The sequence below is a fragment of the Apteryx mantelli genome, chromosome 3 (genome assembly GCF_036417845.1).
Source record: "Apteryx mantelli isolate bAptMan1 chromosome 3, bAptMan1.hap1, whole genome shotgun sequence".
NCBI classification, from domain to species: Eukaryota; Metazoa; Chordata; class Aves; order Apterygiformes; family Apterygidae; genus Apteryx; species Apteryx mantelli.
In genome coordinates, this window is record NC_089980.1 from 42786600 (window position 1) to 42793368 (window position 6769).

Sequence of the window (6769 nt, forward strand, 5' to 3'; positions counted from 1 at the left end):
TCTGAATTGAGCAATGACAACAATATGTTTCATTTGTGGCACCACCAAGAAATAATCAGCAGGACGCTTAATCAAAAGTCGATTTACAGAGCTAGTACCTACCCTCCAACCCTAATATATAAGGTACACTTTGACATCTGTACCCAACACTGGCCAGTGTCCTTTTCTTTGCATGGAAAGTTCTTGGAGCCTCTCATTGCATGTGTGGCATTTTGCAAATGCCACAACTAGAATACCGTGTGCCATTTAATACAGAAAAACAAATTTCATGTTGCTAAAAGACTTAATGAAAAACACTATTTTAAAATGGCCTGGCAGCCACTGCAGATGTGCTCCATGACCGATATGCTTGTACTTGCCAAAGGTGATAACATTCTTTGGTTATCTGATTACTAGTTCATAGATGGCAATGAGGCAGAGCATGTATAGGTGCCTAGTAGAGATGGAATATTCAATTTTGTGAAGGATATTTCTGCACCAAAGGTTGATCAATATTAAAAAGAGACCAATAGTGTAGATAGGTAGGTCATTCCTTACCCCAGAACTTATGCAAGATCATCCTCTGTAAAGTATTAGGTAGACCAAATGTCATCAGCTCAATGTGACAGTTCATTTAGGTAGAACTTTTTTTTTTTACTTGGAAGCTAAAATAGGAGGACTAGAGGCAGTTTTAAGTGCCAGTGGTTCCAGGATTGTCACAGGCTCGATGTTAGCAAGGGCTACTTTAATCTAGAAACAGATTGAAATATGTTTGACTGTGATCAATGGGAAAACCTGAGAGATGCTATTCTGATGAGCCGATGGCATAAATGAGTGGTGTGTCTGTTATTGTTAATGTCTTTATATAAGCACAACTATCTTTTATCTGTGGAATTAGAGACCTGCTCATGTTGCCCTTCTGTCAATCATGAAACTGAACTGTTCTTTTTTTTTATTTCAATAAATCCTCAGAAATCTTTTGATAAATTATGCCATTTTAAAAGGTCTAATAGAGTCTAACTCCTGCTGCCATTTGTATATCCATTTCTAATCTTCTCATTTCTTATTCCTATTGTGCTACTTGCATCCTAGAGCATTAACTTTGAAAACTTGACCATAGCAGTAAACCGGAACGAAGCATTTGAGTGAGCCATTAGCTTCTGCATTGGACCGAGATTCCACATGGACACTGGAGAAAAGAGAAGGCAGGCTTTTGGAGTATGAGGCTGAGTAATTAGAAATACAGGTTGCTGGATTCCTGGAAATGCAGTGAGTGAAATGTTTACAATGTCCAGTAATGCAGGTTCTGGAACGCGTGTCATGAAAAAGATATTTCCAAATAGTCCAGTCGGAGTGTTGGTATGTAGTGGAACTGACTACAAAAGAAACTGCAAGAAAGGAACCTACTACATCAAATTTAGTCTGTCTGCACATCAGCCTTTGCTTACTATAGAAATAAGTATTCTCTCAAATGCTATTTCAATGGGCAGCAGAGATAGGAAAGCGGGGTAGTGGAAATCTCAGGCTATAGTTGGGAAAATGATGCAAAGTAAATACACTTACATTTTTTGAACACTGGGCTATTCTCTAGCAACATTTAACACAAACTTTTCTGTTTCTCCTGTGTCTTGTCTTGTTTATTTTCACTAATGGATGCACAATGAAGTTTTTACTAATGTTCATAATGGACTGACCTACAATAAAACCAAAGTGTGTTTTCTAATCCTAAGCAAGTGAATCAGAATTCCACAGCATAAAAGGTGGTACCCTTTTATGCGTATCCTTGTACCTTCTTTCAGGTTTGAAACTCACCAATATAGCTGCATCATAAAACCCATATGCCCAAAGAATACTAGGAGTCTCTGTTGTCAAAGGACAGGAATGAATATGCTCAATCTATTTCAAGATTAACTTAAAATGTCACAGGCTCAGGTTTCTACCAGCTCTGTTCTTCCATAACAAAACTTAGCCTAAGAACAGTTTCTTCTATTCCGTTTAAATGTCTATTTTATGGATCTCATCTGCTCCTTCATGACTCCTAAATATTTGTAGTTTGTGGGTGAGGTTTTCACAAGTGCTTTAGAGATTTGGACACCCTCTCCCACTGAAGTGCAATCAGAGTTGCATGCATTAAGACAGATATTACAGACTTCCGAGAGCTGAAAGGAAGAGGAACTCCAGGAGTAGTCCTGAAAAAGGAAAAAACAGTAATTCTTCATAAATCTCAGCACTTCCAACGTATGTCAGGGTTCAGCCACAAACCCGAGCATGCAGCCGGGTCTCAAGGTGACTCGGTATCTGCCCCAGCGAACCTTGCTGATTCACTTCCTTCTGCAGCTGTGGTGTATTACCCAGCAGCTCACCACCAGCGTAGTCCTGCCACTAACTCCTGTCCAACAGCGGCATATCTGAATAGCTTGCAAGCCACATGTAACTCCAGAGCTGCAATTTTGCCTGCTTGTGTCCTAGATCACCTATGTAAATATGAACTGACAGTGGACCAAATACCATCTCTGTCTGGTTCTCTGACACCAAAGTAGCATATTGTCATTTATGAATACCCTTTTATTGACAGTTCATCAGCTAACTTTTGATAAAGACAATAGATATTTTTGTATCTGAGTCCCTACAAAGTGTTGTGCCTTTAGCCTTTGTGTTCTTCATAAAGCTGTGCTGTGGTTAAAAGACGTGGATGAATTTATTCCCTGAGGGATGAGAAGAAAAGGGAGTTTTGCAACATCACAGAAACATTATCACTAATGTGCCTCCTCTACCAAAATATGAAAGGTTATCTGCTCAAGGGTAAAATAAAGAAAACAAAAGCATGGTACTGTTATCATTCTTGTCACAGCTGACTTGCAGTCTTCCTTAATCTGCATTGGAAAATTACAGATGCTCCTTGATTTTTTTTTTTTTTGGGGGGGGGGAGGGCGGGTAATGCCTCTTCCTGTTCAGATAAGTGTGCCATTTCCATTAGTGATTTCAGGCTAGTCTTTCACTGTTGTTATTCTTCACTAGTCAATTCTTTCCTATTATTGTGTTTTTTCCTTGGGAGGAGTAGGGGCTGGAAACAGGTTTGGTTAGTAATAGTGGTTGTAAATATTTATGTAACATCAGTGTCCACATGTCTTTTCACAATCACAGAGAGCATAATGTGTTTCTGACCTTTATACAGTTTTCCAGGAAATGAATCCCTTTTGAAGCAAGAAAATAGGCCTCTCTAGCGCCTCTACTCCAAGAGCAAGCCCTGGCTTCAGCCTCAGTGTTTCTCATGCTGGCTCTTTCAGACAGTCTGAAAAAGATGTTTACCCCTTGGGGAGAAATATGTCCAGAAATACGTAATATGATGTTACGGCAACATAGTACAGACTGCTCAGAACTAGGCAGTTTTTAATACTCCAATTGATTACAGTATTTTAAGATCCCTAGTGTAGAGTGCAAAAGTAAAAACTTTTTCCATACCCATGCTGGTCTCCGAGTCAAAAGAATCCAAGATGTCATTTTTCTTACAGCAGTGGGCTGATGAGGTCTTTTCTGAGCTGATACCTTGGTTCTGTGTTTCAGGTTCAAGCCATTCTGTTCCTCATTTTCCGTAGTTCAGGGTCTGCCACTATCTCCAAGCTGTCTCCATGGACATACAGAGTACAGTCACAGCACACCTGAGAGGCCTGATTCTTCCCAAAGAAGAAATGTATTTTTCCAGTCTGAGTGAGCTTAATAGGGTCACCTCTTTATGTATATTTTTCCTAAAAACATGCAGAGTTTTCCCATATCTCTGCAGAGTTCAATCAAGATTTCAGTTTCTGTTACCCTGAGCAATTTGTAGACGCTAATTCTTTTTCAGAGATCTCACAGTTAGAGAACAGTTTTATATGAAGTGTGATACAAAGCATACACAATTAGTTTAGGGTGGTTTCTCCTTCTCCAGATATCTAAAGTGCATTGTGCTGTTCCAAAAATGTGCAATAATGTTCACTTTGTTTCTGACACACTTCAGATAAGGCAAATTGTAGCTCAGTCTGGTTTACCCTTTCTAAATTTGAGGTTTGTATTGGTCCGGATGGCTGCTTACCCATTGGATCAGGACAAAAGCTTAATGTATTAGGGCCTCAATTTTCTAATATGATCTTGGTACCTATCATCTATATAAATAAATGTGAAAGGCTTCAAACAGCCATTGAAAGTGAAAGGGAATGCAATGAAAAATAACAGTCTTTTTGAATACTGTTATGCTATGGCTTAGACAACCATGTCCTTGGTAGTGTTTCCCGTTGCAGTAATGCTGGTTATGTGTGAGGCAGCATCAGAACAAATAACTTTTGTGATTGCTACTGAGTGCTTTTTGAAGAGCTTTTTTTAGGTTTGTTTTTTTTTTTATCTTGTATAAATATTTGGAAACTTACAGCCAAAAGGGAGTTGATTTTGAACATCTAGGTAACCATCCCCATCATGCTGCACAGCAAAAATACAAAGCCCTCTCAGCAAGATTAGTGATTACTATGGAACAATATCTGTAGCCCTGAGGGTTTGTGGGTTTTTTTTTCATTTTTTAGGACTGAGATTCAAATGGCTGGATTTTTTTTAGAGATAAACTGAGATACATGTTTTAAGCTAGAAATAAAGAGTAAAGAGGATCTCTGGTCCCTCTGAGATCAAAGCGTGTTGCAGTAAGAGCCACTGAAAAGCTGTCACTGTGGTTGAAGGAGGCAGCAGCTATGTGGCAACCAGAAACTGTGCATACTGGGATAGGACAAAATGAACTTTAGGAAAACACATGAAAACTATTTTAAGGTCTTCAACACTGGACAAGGTTTCAAAGGATTCTTGTATTCTAAAACTATCGATGTTAATATATGTGCAGACATGATTTCCAAAATTTTTTATTCCTTTTCAAATTTTGAACTAAGGTACTTTAATTTTTAAGGGAAATTGGATAGGGAAACATTCCCAGTAAAAAAAGTGATAGATCCACCATGCTTGATCCTAGGTGCTGGAGCTCCCCTTGGGCCAGGAGCAATGGAGAGGCTTTGAAACTGTTTTAATTTTGTGATAATATGTAGCCTGTTTCTCCAGTGTTCCCTGCTACTGACTCAGACTCACTCCAACATAAGTTTTAGTTCTTAAGTAATACAAGTTTCCAAAATCTGTAAATTAGAATGAGAGCATGCTAACAAAGGCAGACAACAGCAGATAGAAAATGGAAAGGGAGGGAAAATAATAGAAAAGAAAATGTCTGTGGAGAAGGAGAGAAGCCTGTGGAGTTTGTTATTCATTCCTAAGGAACCTGCTCATCAAACTTGATTCGTTTCACATATTTCCTTTTGGTAATGGCTTTAAAAACTGTCTCTTAAATAAATAAATCAATCTATATTTAGTCAGTGGTCATGGAAAGGCTTCAAACAGGCATGTAACTGAATGAGTAAAAAGGACCAATGCATAAAATCAGGGAAGTGCAAGTCTGCCAGCAGAGGCAAAACTGAAGAAGAGACAGATGTGGAAACTGAGCAGGGAGGCACACAGAAAGGATAGGGTGAAAGAGAAAGGATGTGCTGGGGCAAGTGGAAGTGAAGCAGTGAGGTAGCATTTTCTCAGCTGGCTGTGATAAATGAAGAATGGATAACTGAACAAGCTTTCAGTATAATTAAGAATTAGGATTGACCTAATCTGGATAACTAAACTACTGATCGAAAAGGCAAGGTTGTACCATCATTGCCATTACTCTATATGTAATTCTATTACAGGTTGTAAGGCAGTATTTTTAAAGCATTTCAGTTCACCTCCAGATTACTGCTGTGGTTAATTCCTCTTCCCAGTACTCTTTCTGATCCTCACAGTTAGAACATTATCCCAGTATTGAAGGGTCCGTGCACCTAGAATGGATAAGACAAGTTTAAATCAATAGGCTTTGGGCTAAAAGGTTAAAACACTAGCTAATTCTGTGAGCTATAGCTCAGTAAAAAAATAGTAGTAGAAGGCCAATAAGGTGGATGACTGCTTGATGTACTGGGACTGTATAATAGACAGTGCACGGCAACTTGGTTTTACAGAATTTTTCTGTCAACAAACCACAGTGAGGAGTTTGGTTAGCTGTGGGCTTCAAAATAAGGGAGAATTGCGCCAAGGTAAGCAGTGAATGTAAGTCAGGATCTTAATGGAATACAACTGGTTTGGGTGCATCCAAAATAATGCCCCATCTCAGACATTACTTAATTAGGAGATTCAAGCATCATCATCATTTGAATGAGAGGACTTCTGAAGTCTTCAGCACTGTCATGCCCAAAGGTTCAAAAATCCTGAGCCAGACCCACAAACCATAAGACTTTTCTGTGTCTGCCCTTTGAATTTTGAACTTTTTTGTTATGCACAGCAATACATTGTATCTGTATGTGTTTTTGTGAAAGTGACAGAAAAAGAAATGGCAGTGCCAGAGTTCCCAAGTATGTTAAGGTCACATTAATTCCTACAGCACATTCCCCCCATGGCTGCAGGCCCTTGCCCAGCGAATAAAATAATCTTTCATTATTTCTTCATGGTAAAGCATTTATTCCTCAGCTTCTCTTCCATCAGTTTGGGTCTTGCTTCTGCCCAATCAGTTTTGCTCTCATGTGAGTTCTCTTCCAGGCCAAATTCAGCTCTGCTCCACTTGCTTTTGCTCTGCTCACGCACTTCTCCCATGCCGGAAAGAAATATGTGCAGCAGAGTCCTCCTCTCTGCTATGCCAGAGCCAGCACTGTATAAAAAGCAAAGAGAAGGGGGAGGAGCAGAGGATTCACAGGAACTACCTTTCCTG